Source organism: Manis javanica, chromosome 5 (assembly GCF_040802235.1).
Source record: "Manis javanica isolate MJ-LG chromosome 5, MJ_LKY, whole genome shotgun sequence".
NCBI classification, from domain to species: Eukaryota; Metazoa; Chordata; class Mammalia; order Pholidota; family Manidae; genus Manis; species Manis javanica.
In genome coordinates, this window is record NC_133160.1 from 95,675,137 (window position 1) to 95,699,058 (window position 23,922).

At 37.5% G+C, this 23,922-nt stretch overlaps 1 protein-coding gene across 3 annotated transcripts in view; it reads left to right on the top strand.

The window, feature by feature from the left end:
- HPGDS (hematopoietic prostaglandin D synthase) overlaps window positions 1-23,922 on the top strand; it is a 106,176-nt gene that overhangs the window by 16,796 nt on the left and 65,458 nt on the right. Inside the window, exon 1 of one of the 3 annotated variants that reach the window (XM_073237291.1) lies at window positions 13,884-13,902. The exons of the other annotated variants lie outside the window; for them this stretch is intronic. The gene's annotated coding sequence lies outside the window, so the exon portion shown is untranslated. Of the gene's footprint in view, window positions 1-13,883; window positions 13,903-23,922 lie in introns of those variants that run through there. 3 annotated transcript variants of the gene reach the window in all.

A 23,922-nucleotide genomic window follows, 5' to 3' on the forward strand; every position in this document is an offset into this window, starting at 1 on the left:
AAACAAAATGAACAAAATAGCAGTAGACTCACAGACACTGAAAAGTGACTGAGAAGTGATTACCAAGGTTGGGGGTTGGGGTGGGTGGCTAGGGAGGTTAAGGGGGATAAAGGGGCACAAAAATTCTCGGTCATAAGTTGGTCACAGGGAAGGTAGTACAGCAGCGAGAATATAGTCACTGATTCTGTAGCATCTTCCTATGTTGACAGACAGTAACTGCACTAGTGGGGGAAGAGGATTTAATAATTTGGGCAACTGCTGAACCACTCTGTAGTATACATGAAACTAATATAAGATTGTATATCAATGATACCTCAATTAAAAAGAAAAAAGAAAGAAAAGAAGAAGATACTGAAAAGGAGCTCTGGTATGGTAAGCGGGTGCTGATTTCCACTCAGGCAAACAATTAACAACATCAGACAATTCAGACTGAAGTGACCACTGCGTGGGAGAGCACAGTGATAGAGAAGATGTGCTAGGCTATATGTACAGGGCCCTGGCAGGCATTCACTCGTGAGGACTGAATAAGATTAGGTCTGTACTGCACCTGGTGCAGTATCTGACTTTGTAAGCATTCACCAAATGTTAGTCAGATACTTTCCAATTTAATTGGGAAAACAAGATGCAGCATTCATAAAGAAATTAAAAGTTAAGATTTGAAAATATCCTCAGAGTGATACAGAGTCCAAAGAAATGATTTTTGACTGGAGTGATAAGAAAAAGTTTTATGGAACATGTATCATTTGAGCTATACCTGAGATTTTAGCAGTGGAATTTACTGTGTATTACTTGAACAAGTCAATTCACTGTTATTTCCATTTTCTTTTTGACAAATGAAGGATTTTGATCATATGGGACTAAGGACAGAAATAGTTTTAGGGTCTCGTAGTGTTATCAATAGTAACAGGTTCGGAGTCACTGAGTCTGTAAATTCTGTAGTTATAGTGGAAAACGTTGATGTCTAAGCGGTAAACTTTATGTCAAACCTGAGTAGCATTCCTAAACAAGCAAACAAGAAAATGCATGACTCAACCAAAATTTGCAAATAGGTGCTCAGATATCTTTTATAAAATAGGAGTCAAAGTGAAATAAAAGCCTCAAGAGAAGGTAATTATTATATATTATGTGCTTATTATTAACCAAAAATCCTTAAAACTTACTATACTAACTTTCCACTTTTTTATAGTTATTGATCTATCATTTACATCTATTTTAACAATAGTTTGATGAGTTTTGGAAAATTTTAGTCATGTAACTACTTACACAATAAAAATTCAGAACATTTCCACTATCCCCAAAAGTGCTCTACTCCTACCCTCAAGATCCAGGTAAACACTGATCCACTTTCTGTCCACTAGAGTTTACCTCTTACAGAATATCATAGAAATGCAATCATACAGTATGCACTCTTTTGCTCTGGGTTCTCCCTCTTTACTCAATATTTTTGACATTCATCTATGTTGTGTGTGTATGTAGTTTGTTCTTTTTATTGCTGGGTACTATTCCATTGTATAGATACACTGTGATTTATTCATCCATTTGCCATTTGGTGAATATTTAGTTTGTTTTTCTTTTTTGGTTATTATGAATAATGCTGCTATGAACACTCATGTAGAAGTCCTTGTGGGGACATGTTTTAATTTCTCTTGGGTAGATGCCTATGAGTGAAATTGCTGGATTTTATGATAAATGTATGTTTAAACATTAGAGACACTGCCAAACAATTTTCCACATCAACTATACGATTTTACATTCTCACCAGCAATATGTGGGGTTCCAGTTATTCCACCTCCTTGCCAACACTTGATAGTCTGTTTAACCATTATAGTGGTTGTGTAGTGGTATCTCACTATGATTTAAGTATGTATTTCTCTAAAGACTAATGCTCTTGATCATCTTTTATGATGTTTAATGGCCATTTGTATCTTCTTTGGTGAAATGTCTGTTCATGTTTATTGCCATTTTAAAAAATTGAGTTGTTTGTCTTATTAATGAGTTGTAAAAGTTTTTTTTTATGTTCTGGAGACAAGACTTTTGTAAGATACCTATTTTACTAATACTTTCTTTTGGCCCGTGGCTTGCTTTTTCATTTGCTGAATAGTCTTTAAATGAACAAAAGCATTTAAATTTTATAAAGTAAAATCTCTTTTTGGTGTGTTTTGTGTATATGTGTCCTGTATAAGAAAACTTTGCCTAATCAAGGTCACAGAGTTTTCTTCTAAAAGGTTTGTGGTTTAGTTTTTGATCAATTTTGAATGAATTTTTACCAGGTAAAGGTTCAGGTTAATTTTCTTTTCACTGATATCCAATTATTAGCATTTGTTGAAAAGACTTACTGTTTTCCCATTGAAATGCCTTAGAATCTTTGTTAAAAATTAATTGACCCTGTAAGTTTATTGTAAGTCTATTTCTGGATTCTGTTCTGTTCCACTGACCTATATGTTTATCCTTATGCTAATGCCATATTTTCTTGATTACTATAATTTTATAGTGAATCTTTTAGGCAGTCAATGTAAGTTTTCCAATTTTCTTCTTTTTCAAAATATTATGGCTATTTTAAATACTTTTTTCATATAAAGTTTAGAATCACCTTGTAAGTTTCTACAAAAAAAATTGTCTGCTGAGATTTTGATTGGAAGTGTTGAAACTATTGATCAATTTGGGGAGGATACCTCCTTGTTTTAAAAAACAAAGAGTTGTTTTTTTAAATGCAAATCTTACATGAGAAACTAACTTGTTTCAGTGTGTTGTGGGTTTCTCACTCTCTCATTCCCTCCTTGCTCCCAGGTCTTTTATTTTTTTCTTTATTTCTCAAAGCTAAAGAGTTATTTTTAAACAAAAGCTAAAACTCATTTGTTCACACTTAGAAAAGGCTAATTGAGTTTCATAAACAAGGTATTGCTCTTGTCTGGTGGCAGCAACTTTGGTTTCTGTTCATAAATTTTCATATAATGGTCACACGATATACAAAGTTTCTTGTTATTGTTGGGATCTTGCTGAAAATGCTTCCTACATGAGAATTCTATTTAATGAGACACTGTAAAAGACATTTTAATTCTCAGAGCTAGGACAAATTGTACTTGATCCAAAAAACCAGAATAGTTTCATTTTATGGACACTGAATTTTGAATTCATCATATTCTCTCCTAGGAAATCAAGGGATTTGTGATTTAACTCCAGCATTTGTATAATAACTTAAGATTTCCAGTATATTAGGTTTATTCTTGCCTTCATCTTACCATCTTTTGCCCTGATTTCATTTTTCTATTTATTTTATAGCCCATTGTACGCATTTAGTTTTCCAAAGTGTCAATTTTTAATGATATTGTATATCTTATATATGCATCATATATACATACACAGTTAAATTGCATTTTATCATTACAAATCTGTGGGATAATTATGTGTATTTTATAAATAAGATAATGATCTAGACCTTGCTGTATTTTCCATAGGAACTAACTTTTCTAGAGAGCAATACACTTTTCAAAAAATTGAAGTAAGGTTGATATATAATATTATATTTGCTTTAGGCATGCAACATAGAGAACCAACAGGAGAGCAATATAATATTTAGTGTACCCACCTTAGTCTTATTTAAGTAACGGAAAATATTTAATAGAAATAGCTTCAATTTAGTATTTTTAGTTGGAGAAAATGCTTCAAGAAGGTAAGATGCTAAGCAGACTATTAGTGGTAAACTGCCCTCCATTCCATCTCCATATCCCACTTGTCCAACCGTGCAGCCCCTAAACTACATCTCCATCATTGGCACAAACGCCTCCCCTCCAACATTATCCCCACCTGCCTTATTGCAACCCTGGTGCTCCCCAGAAACCTAGTGTAATGGTGGATGTGATTCTTTCAAACCTTATAGGCTTTACTCTCTAAACGCAAGATTGGAATCTTTTCTACTCCTTATTGCATCTCCCAGATCATTATCCACTCAATCTCTTACACAAAGTAATCCTACTTCTTTGAGGCCTAATGCCACTTGGCCTCTATCACCTGTTAATCTTCTCTGTCATCATCATTTATCACTTGACCATGGTCCTTTGTTCATCAAAAACTTTGGCAACAGCATACTACCCAAAGTGATCTACAGATTCGATGCAATTCCTATCAAAATACCAATGGGGTTTTTACAGAACTAGAACAAATAATACTAAACTGCATATGGATCCTACAAAGCCCTTAATGGCCAAAGCAATCTTGAAAAAGAAGAACGAAGGTGGAGGTATCATGCTCCCTGATTTCAAACTATACTACAAAGCTACTGTAATCAACACAGTATGGTACTGGCACAAATATAGACTGATTGATCAATGGAACAAATATATAGTCCAGGAATAAACTCACACTTATATGGTCAATTAATCTATGACAAAGGAGGCAAGAATATGCAATGAGGAAAAGACAGTCTCCTTAATAACAGTGTTGGGAAAACTGAACAGCTACATGCAAAAGAGTGAAACTGGATCACTTCTTTATGCTGTATACAAAAATAAACTTGAAATGGATCAAAGCCCCAAATATAAGACCTGAAATCATAAAATTCCTAGAAGAAAACATAAGCAATTTTTTTCTGAATATGTCTTCCCAGACAAGGAAAACAAAAGCAAAAATAACCAAATGGGATTACATCAAACTAGAAAGCCTCTGCACAGCAAAGGAAACCATCAACAAAACAAAAAGGCAACCTACAAACTGGGAGAAGATATTTATAAATGATATATCTGACAAAGGGTTAATATCCAAAATGCATAAAGAACTCATAGAACTCAACACCAAATAAACCCCAAAAAATTCTGATTCAAAAATAAGCAGAGGACCTGAATAGACATTTTCCAAAAGAAAACATATAGATGCCCAACAGAAACATGCAAGATGCTCAACATCACTAGTCAGAGAAATGTAGATCAAAACCACAATGAGATATCACTTCACACCAGTGAGAATGACTAGTATCAAAAAGACAAGAAGTAACAAGTGTTGAAGAAGATGTAGGGAAAAGGGAACCTCTGTTGGTGGGAATGTAAATTCATAGAGCCACTATGGAAAAAAGTACAGAGATTTCTCAAAAAAACTAAAATTTGAATACCAAATGACTGAGTAGCTCCACTTCTGGGAATTTACTCAAAGAAAACAAAATGCACTCCTATGTTTATTGCCACATTATTTACAACAGCAAAGATATGGAGGCAACCAAAATGTCTGTAAGTAAACCAATAGATGAATGGATAAAGAAGATGTGGTGTATATATACAACAGAATGGCACTCAGTCATGAAAAAGAATGAAATCTTGCTATTTGAAACAACATGGGTAAACCTAGAGGGTATTATGCTAAGTAAAAAAGCCAGGCAAAGAAAGACAAATACCATATGATTTCACTTACTCATGGAATTTAAAAAACAAATGAACAAAGGGACAGAATAGAAATACTCATGGACACAGAGAAGAAGACTGGTGGTTGCCATGGGGAAGAGGAGGTGGGCTGTGTGCAATAGGTATAGGGGATAAAGAGACACAAAATTCTTATAAAATATCATGGGGATGAAAGTACAGCAAAAGAATATAGTTAATAATACTGTAATATCTTTGTATGTTGACAAATGGTTAACTATACTTATTGTGGTAAGCACTTAGTAATTTATATAATTGTCAAATCATTATGTTGTACACCTGAAACCAATATAATAATATATATCAATTATGCTTCAGTGAAAAAAATATTAGTAGAAAACACCTTAGGCACAGAGTTATTCTCTTTTCTCCAAAACTTGTCAACTTCAATATCCACAGCGTCTCTTCAACCTGCTGACCTTTCATTTCCTACTCTTCTCATGTCTATGGGCTTTGCTACTCCCTCTCAGCTACCTTTTCCCTGGATCATGCTCAGGATCTTTGAATCAGCATTACCGATTTTCGTATCAGTGGCTTACACATTTAACACTCTCACCACCATCTCTCATCTTTCTGGCTTGCTTCTTCAACTACTTCCACCTTTTGGACCATCTTTGGACTTGACCTCTTTGGACCCTCTAAGAGGGACCACTCTCCATTTCTCTATCTTCTCTGTAATTAATATTCTTCCTAGTCAGTGGATTTCCCACGGTCTGTAATTTTAAGAATAGTTCTGTCAATGCCATACACTGTGTCTTTACCTTTTCTATCTGGCAGAAACACTCCTAGGGTGATGGCAACTCTTTACCTCTTCTATATCTTTACTGAGACAAGAGAACAATTGTGGAAAAATTTCACAAGACAGGGAAAGTCAGCACCACCAGAAATTTACTGTCATCAACTTAACTGGGCTCCCAGCATGGCCCTGAAATCCAAGTGTGTTTCCCTAGGCTGCTAGTTTTCTTATTTGCTTAACCATTTCACATTTTCCCTAATCTCCTAAATGCCTTGGGTTATTCTCCAATCTTCCCTTTTGGCCCAGATAAAATAAAAACAACAAACTTTCTGTTTCCTCTCCAACTCCCCCGTATCTCTCCCCACTTTTGCCTGATGCAGCTGAGGAGGGTCCTCATCCCGTCCTGAACAGTTTTCCATCTATGCCCAGGAAGCCTTTCCTTCTGCCGTTCCGGAACCTTACAGAATGAATTCTCCCTCAGTTCCACGGTGCTTTCAACCTCTCACGCTCTTAATGAGGCTTTCCCATCAACATTTAAATTTGATCTAATCTTTCGCAGCCTAAAAAAATACTCTTCCTTCAACTATATGGCACATTTTAACATTAACATTTTCAGTATCATTAACAGTTTTACTATCAGTAGAATCTATAAAACTTCTTGAAGTACAGCCTCATCAACTTTACTTACCCTGTATGTTTGAAATCTCCTTGTATTCTACAACGTTTTCAAGATTAACTAACACCCAACTGCCAGCAGGTGGCTCTGTGTCAAAAAGTGAAACAAATATAAAAACACGGATTTTAAGAGCACAGCTGGGGCCTGGATTAAATGCAGGTTGCTGTCATTATTACTTACTTGGTTTATACCTTAATAGTTCCCACCTGAAGGCTGTTTACTATCCAGAGAAGAAGATATCGATGAGGGAATAAGTAAAACATTCAGATATATCAACAATTCTTTCAAGATTTTAAATGAGCTTCAGACCTATAATAAATGTTTTTATAACTTTGTATTTTTATTTTACTTATTTATTAATTAATCTAGTCAAAGAGGTAACAGGGAAGAAAACAACAAGTACATTAGCATAAACTAATTTTTTGCATTGACTTTCTGGGCTTAAGGCAGAAGGTTTTGAGGATTCATTTGTCCCCCAAAATAGATATATTATAGAATATTAATGAAGCAACTATCTGTGCATATGACCCATCCCAACAAGTAGAACATTATTTAGCACTTGAAGATTGTATCAACAAATTTCCCTTTTTCCCCCACAAGCAACAATGTTTTGATTGTCATGTTTATAATTTTTGTGGTTTCCTTTCTTGTCACTATGGTTTTGCTCCCTATTACCCATAAATATATTGTCTAGTTTTAGTGTAAATGATACCATATTATGTGCATTCTTCTGTTAATGACTTTATCACCATTAATATTTGTGAGGTTTATTTATTTTTAGATATGTATCCAATTATATAAATATGCTACAATGTATTATTGAGTCATTACATTTTATTAATAAAAAACTTGGACCAACAGAGTGCAACCAAGGGAAAGAAGAATGTACAATGTATATTAAGTTGGATATAACCCTTTCATCCCAAGAACACTGCTGCCATTTTCTTTGGTCACACTGAATTCATATCGAACTTGCCCAGGGCTGACACCAATTGGCAAGACAATTGGCATAGTTGGCAGGATTTGCTGTTGACCAAGGAAAAAGACAAGTTGCCCTTATGGGCGGGGTGTTTCAGTGGGCTTCCCCTGTGAATGGGGAGACAGCTGATTGTCCCCCAATGGGTATGTGGTCTGAGGTGGCTTGCCTCCTAGAGGACTGGGCGCCCCCCAGGACTGGAGGCAAGTGGAGATGACACCTGAGGTAGTAGTGGTGGCCCTTGGTATAGTAAGGAGATCCTTTGAGAAGCAGAGTGCCCGTGAGGCAGTGGGGACTGTGGGTTGGCTGCTTCTCACAGTCTTAAAAAGGTCTACAGAGAAGACCCAAGAAATGGCAGCCCAAGAACACGAACTGCAAAATTCTGTGGATTCCCTGAGGAGGGAAATGGCATTGATGCAAGAGGAGGTGGCACAAGAATGCTAGCTGCAAATTTCTGTGGATTCCCTGAGGAAGGAGATGGCATTGATGCAGGAGGAGGCGGCACAAGAGTACTGGCAGCAAGGTGCCATTGGAGATGAGACAGCAGTGCTGCCAGGTATTCTGAAGGAGGAAGAGGCCATCAAGGAAAAAGACGAACTCCTGAGGGAAGCACAGGCCGAAGTGGCACAAGAACACCAGCTGTGAAGCATTGAGCTGAAGGTAAGAGAGCTTATGAAGATTGAGCTGGCATTGTTGCAAGGTACTGTAGCAGAGGAGGCACTTGCGGGATTGGAAAGAAAGGTGTCATCAGTCCCAAAAATGAAGGAGCTGGGGAAGGATGAAGGGTGGTGCCAGAGGCACTGGACCCTCCTGTATTGAACGCACGCCCAGTGGTTGTAAAGAAAATAAAGACCGAGCAGCTGTAGGGTACTTTTTTGTTCTATTGATGGTGTCCTTTGCTGTACAGAAACTTTTCAGCTTGATATAGTCCCACTTGTTCATTTATGCTTTTGTTTCCCTTGCCCGGGGAGGTATGTTCATGAAGAAGTTGCTCATGTTTATGTCCAAGAGATTTTTGCCTATGTTTTTTTCTAAGAGTTTTATGGTTTCATGGCTTACATTCAGGTCTTTGATCCATTTCAAATTTACTTTTGTATTTGGGGTTAGACAATAATCCAGATTCATTCTTTTACATGTAGCTGTCCAGTTTTGCCAACACCAGCTGTTGAAGAGGCTGTCATTTCCCCATTGTATGTCATGGCTCCTTTATCATATATTAATTGACCATATATGTTTGGGTTAATGTCTTGGAGACTCTATTCTGTTTCACTGGTCTGTGACTCTGTTCTTGTGCCAGTACCAAATTGTCTTGATTACTGTGGCTTTGTAGTAGAGCTTGAAGTTGTGGAGCATAATTCACCCAGCTTTATTCTTCCTTCTCGGATTGCTTTGACTATTTGGGGTCTTTTGTGATTCCATATGAATTTTAGAACTATTTGTTCCAGTTCGTTGAAGAATGCTGTTGGTAATTTGATATGGATTGCATTAAATCTGTAGATTGCTTTGGGCAGGATGGCCATTTTGACAATATTAATTCTCCCTGGCCAAGAGCATGGCTTGAGTTTCCATTTGTTAGTGTCCTCTTTAATTTCTCTTAAGAATGTCTTGTAGTTTTTGGGGTATAGATCTTTCACTTCCTTGATTAGGTTTATTCCTAGGTATTTTATTTTTTTTGATGCAATTGTGAATGGAATTGTTTTCCTGGTTTCTCTTTCTATTAGTTCATTGTTAGTGTATAGGAAAGCCTCAGATTTCTGTGTATTAATTTTGTATCCTGCAACTTTGCTGTATTCTGATATCAGTTCTTATAGTTTCGGAGTGGAGTCTTTGGAGTTTTTTATGTACAATATCATGTCATCTGCAAATAGTGACAGTTTGACTTCTTCTTTACCAATCTGGATTCCTTCTATTTCTTTGTTTTGTCTAATTGCCATGGCTAGGACCTCCAGTACTATGTTGAATAACAGTGGGGAGAGTGGGCATCCCTGTCTTGTTCCTGATCTTAGAGGAAAAGCTTTTAGCTTCACGCTGTTCTGTATGTTGGCTGTGGGTTTTTCATATATGGCCTTTATTATGTTGAGGTATTTGCCCTCTATACCCATTTTGTTGAGAGTTTTTATCATGAATGGATGTTGAATTTTGTCGAATGCTTTGTCAACATCTATGGAGATGATCATGTGATTTTTGTCCTGCATTTTGTTTATGTGGTGGATGATGTTGATGGATTTTCGGATGTTGTACCATCCTTGCATCCCTGAGATGAATCCCACTTGGTCATGGTGTATGATCCTCTTGATGTATTTTTGAATTCAGTTTGCTATTATTTTGTTGAGTATTTTTACATCTATGTTCATCAAGGATATTGGTCTGTAATTTTCTTTATTGGTGGGGTCTTTGCCTGGTTTTGGTATTAGGATGATGCTGGCTTCACAGAATGAGTCTGGAAGTATTCCCTCTTCTTCTATTTTTTGGAAAACTTTAAGGAGAATGGGTATTATGTCTTCTCTGTATGTCTTAGAAAACTCCGCGGTAAATCCATCTGGCCCAGGAGTTTTGCTCTTGAGTAGTTTTTTGATTACTGATTCAATTTCTTTGCTGGTCATTGGTCTATTTAGATTTTCTGTTTCTTCCTTGGGCCGTCTTGGAAGATTGTATTTTTCTAGGAAGTTGTCCATTTCTTCTAGGTTTTCCAGCTTGTTAGCATATAATTTTCTGTAGTATTCTCTAGTAATTCTTTGTATTTCTATGGGGTCGGTCATGATTTTTCCTTTCTCATTTCTGATTCTGTTGATGTGTGTAGATTCTCTTTTTCATTTTATAAGTCTGGCTAGGGGCATATCTATTTTGTTTATTTTCTCAAAGAATCAGCTGTTGTTTTCATTGATATTTTCTATTGTTTTACTTTTCTCAATTTATTAATTTATTTTCTGATCTTTATTATGTCCCTCCTTCTGCTGACTTTAGGCCTCATTTGTTCTTCTTTTTCCAATTTCGATAATTGTGTCTTTACACTATTCATTTGGGTTTGTTCTTCCTTCTTTAAATATGCCTGGATTGCTATATACTTTCCTCTTAAAACTGCTTTCACTGAGTCCCACAGAAGTTGGGGCTTTGTGTTGTTGTTGTCATTTGTTTCCATATATTGCTTGATCTCTATTTTGATTTGGTCATTGATCCATTGATTATTTAGGAGCATGTTGTTAAGCCTCCATGTGTTTGTGAGCCTTTTTGCTTTCTTTGTACAATTTATTTCTAGTTTTATACCTTTGTGGTCTGAGAAGTTGGTTGGTAGAATTTCAATCTTTTTGAATTTACTGAGGCTCTTTTTGTGGCCTAGTATGTGGTCTATTCTGGAGAATGTTCCATGTGTACTTGAGAAGAATGTGTATCCTGTTGCTTTTGGGTGTAGAGTTCTATAGATGTCTATTAGGTCCATCTGTTCTAGTGTGTTGTTCAGTGCCTCTGTGTCCTTACTTATTTTCTGTCTGGTGGATCTGTCCTTTGGAGTGAATGTTGTGTTGAAGTCTCCTAAGATGAATGCATTGCAGTCTATTTCCTCCTTTAGTTCTGTTAGTATTTGTGTCACATATGCTGGTGCTCCTATGTTGGGTGCATATATATTTATAATGGTTATATTCTCTTGTTGGACTGAGCCCTTTATCATTATGTAATGTCCTTCTTTATCTCTTGTTACTTTCTTTGTTTTGAAGTCTATTTTGTCTGATACTAGTTCTGCAACACCTGCTTTTTTCTTCTTGTTGTTTACATGAAATATCTTTTTCCACCCTTGACTTTTAGTCTGTGCAAGTCCTTGGGTTTGAGATGAATCTCTTGTAAGCAGCATATAGATGGGTCTTGCTTTTTTTTCCATTCTATTACTCTGTGTCTTTTGATTGGTGCATTCAGTCTATTTACATTTAGGGTGATTATTGAAAGATATGTACTTATTGCCATTGCAGGCTTTAGGTTCGTGGTTACCAAAGGTTCAAGTTTAGCTTCTTTTCTATCTTACTGTCTCACTTAACTCACTTATTGAGCTATTATAAACACAGTCTGATGATTCTTTATTTCTCTCCCTTCTTATTCCTCCTCCTCCATTCTTTGTATGTTAGGTGTTTTTGTGTGTGTGTGTGTGTGTGCTCTTTTGTATTTCCTTTGACTGCTTTTGTGAGTTGTTGATTTTATTTTTTGCCTTTAGTTAGTATTTGATTGTTCTGCTTTCTTTGCTGTGATTTTATTTTCTCTAGTGACATCTGTTTAGCCTTAGGAGTGCTTCCATCTAGAGCAGTCCCTCTAAAATACCCTGTAGAGGAGGTCTGTGGGAGGCAAATTCCCTCAACTTTTGCTTGTCTGGGATTGTTTAATCCCTCCTTCATATTTAAATGATAATCATGCTGGATACAGTATCCTTGGTTCAAGGCCTTCTGTTTCATTGCATTAAATATATCATACCATTCTCTTCTGGCCTATAAGGTTTCTGTTGAGAAGTCTGATGATAGCCTGATGTGTTTTCCTTTGTAGGTGACCTTTTTTCTTCTCTCTGGCTGCCTTTAATACTCTGTCGTTGTCCTTGATCTTTGCTATTTTAATTATTATGTGTCTTGGTGTTGTCCTCCTTGGGTCCCTTTTGTTGGGAATTCTGTGTGCTTCTGTGGACTGAGAGGCTTTTTCCTCCCCCAGTTTGGGGTAGTTTTCAGCAAATATTTCTTCAAAGACACTTTCTATCCCTGTTTCTCTCTCTTCTTCTTCTGGTACCCCTACAATGCAGATATTATTCTGTTTTGATTGGTCACACAGTTCTTTTAATATTCTTTCATTCCTGGAGATCCTTTAATCTCTCTCTGTGTCAGCTTCTCTGCATTCCTGTTCTGATTTCTATTCCATTAATGGCCTCTTGCATCTCATCCATTTCTCCTCTTAAGTCCTTCCAGAGATTGTTTTATTTCTGTATTCTCCCTCCTTAGCTCTTGCATATTTCTCTGCAAGTCCATCAGCATGGTTATGACCTTTATTTTGAATTCTTTTTTGGGAAGATTGGTTAAATATATCTCCTCAGATTCCCTCTCAGGGGAGGATGTCTGAGTTAGTCTGGTCTGTATCAAATTCTTCTGCCTTTTCATGGTGATAGAGGTAGTTGTAAGCAGTTGGCTCATGTATCAGCTGGGAGTACGAAGACCATTTCCACTTGCTCCTGGCCTTCCTTTCCTGGGATAACAGTGATCCCTTGTGGCTTGTGCTGGACAGGTGCATGCAGACGGGATCTCTGATTCTTGCCCGTCCTCTGTGGAGTAAGCTCCGCAGTTGTTGTGGGCGTGGCCGCTGTGAGGCTTCTGCTCTGCTATGGCTGGGCTGAGCCGGAGGGAGAATGGGTGAGAGGCTGTTTATCGCTGTGAGGGGCCTCTAAGCCACCCTGCCGCCCAGGGGGTTAGGGCGCCCAGAGTTCCCTGGGATTCCCAGCTTCTGGGCTGATTGCACTGGCATGCTTCCATCCAGCTGTGAGGCCCCTGTCCCTTTAAGACTTCCAAAAAGCATTTGCTTTTCTTTGTCCCAGGGGCACAGGCTGTGGGGACACACTCACAGGTTTTACTGTCCTGTTTCCCTAGTATCCAGCACACCACACAATGTGTGTCTGCGCTCCCGGTGTGGATGACTAGGGCTGGGTATTTAGCAGTCCTGGGCTCTCCCTCCATCCCCACTGACTCCTCTCCTCCTGCCAGTGGGCTGGGGTAGGGGGAGCACTCAGGTCCCTTTGGGCTGTGGCTTATATCTTCCCCCCTTCATGAGGCGCTGGGTTCTCACAGGTGTGGATGTATCCTGGCTATTGTCCTGTATCTTCTGGTCTCTCTTTTAGGAATAGTTGTATTTGTTGTATTTTCAAAAACATACTTGTTTTTGGGAGATTTCCGCTGTCCTACTCACGCTGCCATCTTGGCTCCTATCTCTTTAGTCTCTTAATCTGGAACTACCCGCCAATATTTCTGAGTTTCATGACCTTGCACTTTTGAATATTAGGGTCAATAATTTTGCATTAAAACAAAAGGCTTTCCTATGATTCAATTTCAGGTGTCTTTGGCAGAATGATGTTATGGTCTTCTGATTGGAAAAGGAGGTAAGGACAAGGAAGAGAAAGAGGCAAGTATTAGGTTTGTAAAGTTTAATGAGTATGGAATGTATTCCCTTAGATAAGGAATTCTAGGTAAACTTCCACCCATAAAGTTTCCATAGTTTCTGTGACCTAGTTCTGACTTCTCCAATTATTAACCATTGTGACCTTGGGCTAATTATATGACTTTCATTGGATATCCTTCATAAAATAGCAATGTATTAAGTTCTCAAAGTCATTAATAGGGTAATAGTTATGGGAAGTTTTTATAGCCAATATTAAAAATGACATTTTTATATAAGCAAAACAGTCCCCTATTAATGTCATAAATTATATAAAAACTCATTGGTGAAAACAGTAACAACTATAGCCAAATATATTGACTTCTTTTAAAATTTTGAATTGGACATTATATGTTTATTAATTTTCCTGCATACATATTCATGAACAATAAGCTTCACACTTCTCCTTGCCCAATTTACTTAAGACAGTAAGAACAACTGCTAAATTCTTATGCCCAGGGACATAAAATGGTCCTTTAAAAAGAAAAAAATATCTTAAAAAATGCAAAGTGAAGATAAAACACCATGGTTCTTATAATGCTGTTATAAGAGGCCTCTGTTTTATTGGCAGTTGCAATATTTTCACCATGTGAAAATAGACTAGGTACAGTGTTCTAGCTATAGGATGATAAAAATACTGGGGCAAAACCTCTCAGCTCTCATAACATCTCCTCTCAAGTGACAAATAAGGCAGTATTTCAGAGTCTAGAAGTCCTACAAGGATGAACAACTTTCAGAGAGAGCAGTAAAAATGAGTTAACATATTTTTAAATGAGGTTGACGGGGATGTTTTTACTTTCCATAGAAAGTGTATTGGTGTGAGTAAAATTCTCAACCACTAAGACATCACTTCCCAAACAAAACAAAACAAAACAAAACAGGAACAATACCCCCTCACCCCCAAAACCAAAATACATTATATCTGCTTGGGTAGAGATATCATATCTGATCGTACTGACTCAATGTTGTCAGGATGACAAAAAAGACAGGATTTTGAGTTATTGCCTTTTCTCAGCAACTTTGCACTGCACCCAATGTCAGCAGACGGCAAGGCATTTGCCTTAAGCGATTCCCAGGGAAGGAGATTCTGCAATGCCTCTCAGGAGTTTGTTCAGCACTTGATAACCCTTGCTGTCAGGAAACTATTCTTTATATTTAACCTAAATCTCACAAGCCAAAGTTTAGACCCATTTCCTTTGGTGCAGTCCTCAGTGGAGATGACCACAGCTGGTCACCATCTGCCTAATATATCTTCATACATTAGAAGGCTGAGGTCACCTCACAGTCTTCCCTTCTTACTGGATCACGATCCCATTCATTTAACCTGTCCTCATATCACCTATTTGCAAACCCTTAATCATTTAAATTCATGCCTGGGAATTCTAAGTTTTTCACGTCTCTCATAAATTGTGTATTAGACATTTTAATGTTTAATAAATTGAGTAATTTCTTTTCTCTGCCACATCCATGTCTATAAGATCATGGTATCATATCCATTTTTAAACAAAATCATGCATTTATAACATGTCATTGTGTTCTTTATACTTCCTTCTTTTTAGCTAAGCCACACATTGTTAAATTTAGTTTATTTTTTCTTTTTCTGTATTCGGGCCACTTTTTGAACATGAATCTTTAAAATGAATTCCACTTCTTCTGACTTGAACAAAATATCGTATTTAATTGGCAAATATCCTACTATTCCAGTTGGAAGTTATCTGTGATTTTAATTAATGCTCTATACTCCATTAATGTGATTATCAAATAACATACACAAAAAAATAAACGCAACATAAACTTTATAAAATATTTGGCTTCCAGGTTAATGTTACTTTTGAGTTTTCTTTCCCCCTATGAAAATACTTCCACTGAATAATAATATTGGCTAGGTGATGATCTTGAGGGGCAACACACATACACACTGTCTTTGCAGGGCCGATCTGCACTGCTGCTGCCTTCAGTTTGCTCCTCAAGCATCCTTCCTTTGCCTTCTATGGACTGTGAGCCCGTGCCATCTGGCCTTAGTGTAAGCTGGCCTTTTCTGCAGCATGGTTTTCTTGAAGGAGCTCACTCCTTTTGTATGCCAACAAACCATGGCTATGAGCCGCCTCTGAGAAAACTTTTACCATAGCCACAAAAAGCAGTATGTGCAGAAAGTTCACTAGTTTGACTAGAAACTGACTGAAAGAAGGGGCTGATGCTTGGAGCAGACTGTATTTCTGTGGAGTCATGGTTTCCAGTCTTGCAATGATCCTATTCAAATCAAGATAAATTACACCTATTCTAACCAGTTCTATCATTCTGGTCTGCAAAAAAGTTAGATTGCCCCCACAGGATATTTTTTCACAAAGCCACATTGCTTCTTATTCTGTTGTTCCGAAGGTGTTTGCTAACTTATTTGCTAATGATATTAAATTTAGCTCTTTGGAGGGAAGAGTTGTTAAACTTTTAAGTCTACAATTTCTAAGAGGCATCTGGAAACAAGAGGCATTAAACTTTAACTTTATAATTTCCAAAGAGCTTTCTATTTTAAAAAGACAGGCACTGCTTTGGCTCTTACTGACAGAATTTACAGTTAACAAGGAAGTACTAAAGGTTAGCATTAACAGAACTAGGACAATAAATCAAGAAAATGAAACAGTAAAATTTTGATTTTGATTTTTAAAAAAATATAACCACATAGTTGGAAAATTTCCAGGGTAGTTCTTCATTCTTTTTCAAAAGTAGACTTACAGATAATGTCCTATTTTCAGTTGGCCATGAATTAGGTAATGGTTCCTCATTGCTCTGAGTTGAAAAATAGTCTGTATCTTTTAGTGTCACTCGGAATTACATTTCATAAAATGACTTAAAACGGTTTTCAAATTTAAGTGTTGAACTAAGAAGAGCTGAAACCACAATTTTAAGTTAAAAGGTTTTCATTTAGACATGTCCCATTTGAACTTATAGTTCCTTTATGAAATTAGAAATCATTCATATCAGTGGTTTACAAAATTATTTGTATACCCACTAAAGGATTTTTAATTCATTTATTGAACAAATACTTTTGAGCACCTTCTATGGACAGGTGCTAGCCTATGTTCTTGAGATACATCTGTAAACAAAATAAACCAAGATCTTGCCTTCAAGGAACTTACAGTATAGAAACAGACAGAAGGCATAATAACTACATTCAATAGTATGTTAGAAGGTAAAATGTGTTATGGAACGAAGTAGAAGAGAAAAAGGGAGATCAGGAATGCAAGGCATGAGGAAAGGATTGGGCACTTGTAGTATTAATCAGATTTGAGCAGTATCTTAACAGAGGGGAGAAGTTGGCCAAGCAGGGGAAGAACATTCCAGACAAAGGGAACAGCCTCTACAAAGGGCACTCATGTGGGAGCTTGCCTGGCATGTTCAAGGTTGCCAATGTTTCTGGAGTATGGCAATGGATGTGGGGTTGGGAGTGCAGAGTCAAAGAGGAACTCAGAGAGGTAATGGGGGGCCAGATCCCGAGGGGACCGGGCGGCTGCTGGGAAGACTTTGGTTTTAACTCTGAGTGAGACAGAGGGAGAAGGCATTAGGTGATTTTAAGCCAGGGAATAACATGATCTGAACTATATTTTTAAAGGCTCATTCTGGTTGTTTTGTTGAAAATAGACTGCCTGGAGGCAAGGGGAGAAGCGGGGACACCTCTAAGGAGGCTATTGCATAACGCAAGTGGGAAATGATGTTTCTCATGGTTTCCAAACAGGCTAGTGAGAAGTGGTCTGAGGATGGATTCTTTTGAAGGTGAGTCATAAGATTTCTAGATGCACTGGACATGCAACATGAGAGGGAAAAAGGAGCAAAGGGTGTCACAAGGCTTTTGATGCAAATATATCTATATATAAAACATAAAATCTATAGATAAGTCTGAAGTTCAGGAGAGTGAGCTATGATGAAAATATACACCTGAGAGTCAAGGACTGAGCCGTGTTCTGGACCACCATTCTGAGGCAGGGGTGAAGGCGAAGATAAAACAAGGGAGACATAAGAAAGAGAGACCAGGGAGGAAGGAGGAACACCAAGGGGAAGCATTTTTATATGAAAATGCATATCAAGGAGGAAAAGATGACTCAACCATATTAAATCCTGCTGATCGATCAAGTAAGAGGAAGCAGAACTGATCATTGGATTTAGGAGCTGTGAAAGTCATTAATAAACTTTATAATAAACTTCTGGTGAAATGATGGGTGAAAGCCTCACTGTGTAGCACTTACTGGATTAAGAAGAGAATGGGAGAAGAGGAATCAGGGAAAGCAAGTATAGAAAATTATTTTGAGCCTTATCAGAAATGACAGCAAAAAAAAGGATAGTAGTTTTCAGAGTGAATGAGCTTACAAGAGGGTATTATTAAGATCAGAAAATAACGAAACATTTGGATACTTGTGGGAATTATTTGGTAGATGGTGAAAAATTGATGATGTAGGAAGGGATGGAGTTGAGTTCTCAGTTCTTGAGCAGGGAGAGAGAGGATGGGATCTATGCCCAAGTGCAGGAATTGGCTTGTTACCGTAGCACAATAGTTATCTGTACCACCAACAGGGAAAGCAGAGTACATGGTTGTGTTGAGTGGTGGGTGGATAACTGTATTGGTGGGTGGTGGGTGAATATCTGTGGTGGTGGGAGACTCTGGAAGCATTGCTATTATTGGAAATGACAAGATCTAGTCTGTGTAGTTAATGGCTGAGGTAGGGAGGCATTACAAAAAGTTAAAAAAAAACAGTGAAATTAGGCGACTGGATGAAATAAGGTGCTGTTACCTTTTCTCTGCATCACTGATGCTCTCTTTGCTTTGCTCTGACGGCACTCTCCCTCAGATGAAATATGTTTCTCTTGCCTGTAATTATGGGAAAGAACAGAAATGATCATTAAACAAAGTGGTTGTCACTCTCCTATGTCTACTTTATGATTACACCCAAACTAAGAACATTCCAACATGGGCCCCAACCCCATTTCTAACACCATGCACAGGAATATGTATGGATAGGACAGAGAAATCTGTAAAGTTCAATTCGTGAATTTTTTTGAATTTTTCCTATATTTGGCACTGTCAGAGATTTTTACACCCTGGCACAAGGCACATAGTAAAATTCAGGATTGCTGAACTGTTCAACTCACTTTCACACAGCAAAAGGGAAGGTGAAGAAGGCATATTGGCATGGCTCCTTGAGGCTGATCATTTTTAAAGAAAAGTGCATAGGAAAGGTAGGAATAAGTAAATCAAGTCCCTTAAAATGTGTTCACATGCCCCATGAAAAGTCTATGTGAGCCCCAGTTTGCAGACTACTAATATAGACATTTGAAAATTTAGAACAATCTGGTTAATTAACATTCTGTCTAGAAAAAACCTATCACAGCTCAACATATTCATTTTCAAATATTTTTATATACTTGCTGTACCATATGTTTGAAACTAGACAAATGTTTAGTTCAATTAAAGCAGAGAACAAATGAAAACAATTGGGAGCATTCCAGAAAGGAAGGAATATTCTTTTTCTAAAGGCAGAACTGTATTATCCTTTAGAAAACATTTCCATCTGGTGTCCATTCTTGAATTTTTATGACACTGTATGTTACTTGACTGCCTGGGACATTAGATTCAGGGATGGCAATAAACCCATCAGTCAGAGCAGACGGACCCAAGGAAACCCACCCTGTGGTAGTGGTTAACAACACAGATTTAGCAGCACAGGGAAGCCTATATCCAGGGGTTTCAACAATCTTCAAATATAGTTCGAGCAAACACCAACAAGAACAAAGCACAAACTGAAGGACCTGAATATCCCAACAGGTTGATGGAGACTATGACGAAGAATGAAGCAACACTATTTAGAATCTGAGTCATGTGGACAATCACTCTCAGGGATACGTGGGCAACTGAGCCTTCAGTCAACAAAACCAACAATCTGTAACGTGACTGAGAACTTACCTCTGCAGCTATTACCAGGATATGTTGTTCTATAGAAGGAAAGTATGATAACTCTCACTGATAAATAGGGAATGTCTAGTGGAGACTCTTTGCTTCAATTAAAACGGAGATGTCTGGGCATCCCAGGACCTCTCTCAGCCAAACTAACTCCTCTCTGGCTGTGCTCGGGGATGGGTCTAATGCACATGACATTTGAAAATAACTGATTGGGAACATATCGTGGCAAGAGCCACCATAGGTTCAGCCACACTTTGACATTTTATGACTTTTAAGAGCATCTACATAAATCAGAAAAATATTAATACATGTATTTGCAAGATATTTTATTTATTCTGAATAAAGTTAGTGTTTAATGTGCATATAGACTCCTTACTCCATTTCAAAACCTCCTATGGTCATGTGGGCTAGAGATTAAAAGCCATTGTTCTAATTTAATCACTTTTCACCTTCTTGAATTATCTTGCTTCAAGGAAGCCCCATTCTCCAGTGGTCACTCCTGAAGGATGTCACCTATATTCATGATTCTAACGCTAGAGTTTCTGGGAGAATTACAGAGGAAACCATCTCTACATATCCTGAAATGTGGTAGTGAGCATGGGGGCTCCTTATACACCTCATCCAGGGTTTTCATTTCAGAAAAAAGACAGTATGAAATTTATGAAAACATGCCTCTATGAAATGCTCAAGGATCTGTGTATTAAAAAGTGTTTTCTCAAGAGTTCCAAAGAAAATTACAAAGGTTACTCTGATACTGGGAGCACTTCAAAAAATTAGAACATAAATTGGTTTGAATGGCATGATATATAAAAACAGGATTTCTTCAGTTAAAGCTATAGCCTCATAAAAGTGTTTTCTGTTATAGAAAAGAGTAAAGGTTATGAATAAAGTACTGAGCAGAAAAATGATTACCAGCATTTTCTCATCTTAAAGCACCACCAGAGAGCTATAAAAATTTCTTTTATGCTTTCCCAAACATTGCTAAGAATGTTTGTGATTGCAACAATTCATTTCCAAATACTTCTATGTATTTGTTTTGCCATATGTTTGAAACTAGGCTTCTAACCATCACCCTGGATACACTAGTGTGTTTACAACTGTGCTTATTTCCAAAGGAAACTTGGAGAAATAGAAGAAAAATAGCAATAAATGAAATGAATACATGTGGTTTTCAAATGTAGGCAGATTTAATATCTATTGAAGTCCTGGTTTATTCTCCCTTTCTTAAAACATTCTTCAGAATAATTTTAATTGTAAAAATTAAATAAACAACATCTAATCCTGTGTATCAGCATTAAGACATGTATGGCAGTCCACAAAGCATTTAAGCTTAATTTACAAATAGTGCTTACACAGGGAAACCTGCCCTGGAGTGCTGAGGACAGAGATCCTCATTTCCTTCCAGCTGCGGGGACCGCTCCCCTCTCTCCCTCCATCCCACTTCCTGCCCTTTGACTAGCCCAGATTCTTCACACTCCTCCCAGTATGACTTCAGTGCAGAGTCTATGGTAGGAGGTGGGAGAGGGCAAGGCAAGAAGGGAAGCCACCCTCTAACAGCTCTTCTGTCCTCCTCCCTATTCCATGGGACTGTCTTCCCTGCAGGATCTCCAGCCCTAGCCCAGGATCTCCTGCCTTATCCAGTCTCTATCTTATCCTGTACTCTTATCTCCAATGATGAAAGGCTTGGATGGGTTTCCTTTCTGGAAAGGGAAATGCTTGAGGAACAATTTTGAATTCTCATTTGAAATACAGATGATCCTACTTCAATTCATTATGAACAGTACCTAACAGGCCAATACTGTCACTGAAGGTGGACTTGTATTTCCTTACAGAGTGTAAGAAGTAAAAGAAAATAAATAAGAGGCAGAGAAGAGAGTGTGTTTTACCAAAAAAAAAAAAAAAAGGATCATGGTTATTAACAGTTGTAGATAGGTTGGAATGGTGACTTCAGATAAATAAGGAAGAGTTAGGTTCATTTGTAATTTCCTTCCTTATTGCATCAACAAAGATTAATATAGATCTACTGTATACTAGGCACTGTACTCTACTGTAGGTTTACAAAGTTCAAAAAGAAAGAATCATTCTATATTGGTCGAGACAAAATTTTCAATAGCTTAATGCAAGAATGATTTATTTCTTTCTCATGTGAAAGTCTGACTAGGTGTTTTGGAAGTGCTGATTCAGAGCTCCTGGTCTCCATGGGCCCCACCCCTGCACACTCCCTGCATTTAGTAGGCTCCTAACAAACAGAGCAAGGGAGAAGAGGATCACACAGGATGTTCTGTGCCAGGCCTGGAAGTCATCTACTCTTCCACTAGCCAGAATCCAGTTGTGTAGCCCTACTGTGAATGCAAGGAAAGCTGGGAAGGGTAAGCTCCCCATATGCACTGGAAGAGGAAATGAGATTGCCAGGCCATCTGCACATGGCTGCCCTGAGGGAATTTACAATGACATAATCATAAAACAATACAAAGAACAGTTCCTGGCACCTAGTATTGCTTTCTGTAATTATTCGTCAGATGAAAGTCAAAGAGGGATTAGAGAATAGGTTGAGAGTAGATGTGATGGGGAAAATAGTGGGAATAGTGTAAAAGAAGTTTGGTTTTCAGTGTTTTTCAGTGGGGGCCTCTTAGAAATTTGGATTAGACAATTCCTTAATGTCTTAACTGCCCTTTGTATGATAGAAAATTAACTCCAAGGTGCTCTAATAGTTACACTTACATTGCACTTACTATGTCCCAAGCATATTGCTATGAATGCTTTCTATGTATTTAACCCAGGCAATTTTCACAACAGTCTTATGAGATAAATATTACTATTCCCACAATAATAAGAAAACTGAGGCACAGAGAAGTAACTTGCCAGTCACACTCACTGTGACCATGGAAACATGGCCCTACATTTCCAAGTTCCGCATAAGCACACCTTGGTCGGCAATAGCTGAATACAACTGCACTCTCACCTGGCTTCCATTATTGCAGCTGAGAACTCAGTTGACCTGTATTTTAAGGTAACTGGCTACTTTTCACATTTTGCCTTTGGTGTTTGGAAATGTCACTGAAGTGTGATAAAGGAGTGTATTTCTTTTCATATTTTCTTCATTGGTCTTCTGAATCCTGAGGATTGATATCATTTATCATTTCTGGGACTTTTTCAGCCATTATCTCTTTAAATTTCCTCTCCTATTCTCTATATTTTCACTATGTGAACTTCCATTAAATGTGTATAGGGCTTTCCCCTCCAGATTCTATATTCCTGATCCTTTTCTTTCATATCCTGTGTCTCTAGTTTACATATTTGTAATTTCTTTAGCTCTACTATATTCTACTTTACTAATGATCTTTCCAGAAATTCCCAGTCTGCTATGTAGCCAAAACATTTGAGTTTCTAATGTCAATCTTCTATTTTTCATTTTTTTGAAATGAATTTTGGTACTTTTTACAAATTTGCTTGATCAATTTTGATGATCATTTGCTCATACTTTCAGTGAATTATTTCCTATCTTTATCTTTAAATATACTTATTTCAAATTCTTATCACTTCTACTAGCTGCTTCTGTTGACTTTCAGTCATGGTACCTTGTTATCATGTATATTGACTAATTTTTTTATTATAAGCTGATTTTCCTTGGGAATTTACCTGAGAGATTTCTTTGACAACCAAGTTTAATTTGCTTTCCTCCAGAGAGTACAACTTAGAATTGCTTTGAATTTTTGGTCTTTTTGGGGGGGGTTAAGAGGCAGTAGAGAAGGCAGGCCTGAGATTAGGAATTAATAGAATATAATAGCACTTTTCTTTTTTTCCATCTTTCCAGATGTGGCAGGTATCTCTCTCTGTGATAATGGTTAAGTTTTTCCTATTTCATCTAATATGAATATTGTCCTTTAAGTGTCCAGACCATATGCCAAGGTCTCAGGTTGAAAATTCTACCCGAGTCAGACCCCCACTTCATCTCTTTGTCACGTAGGTGGCCCATTAAAACCCAGGGCTCATTTTCCACTTGGTTTCTAGCTTTTG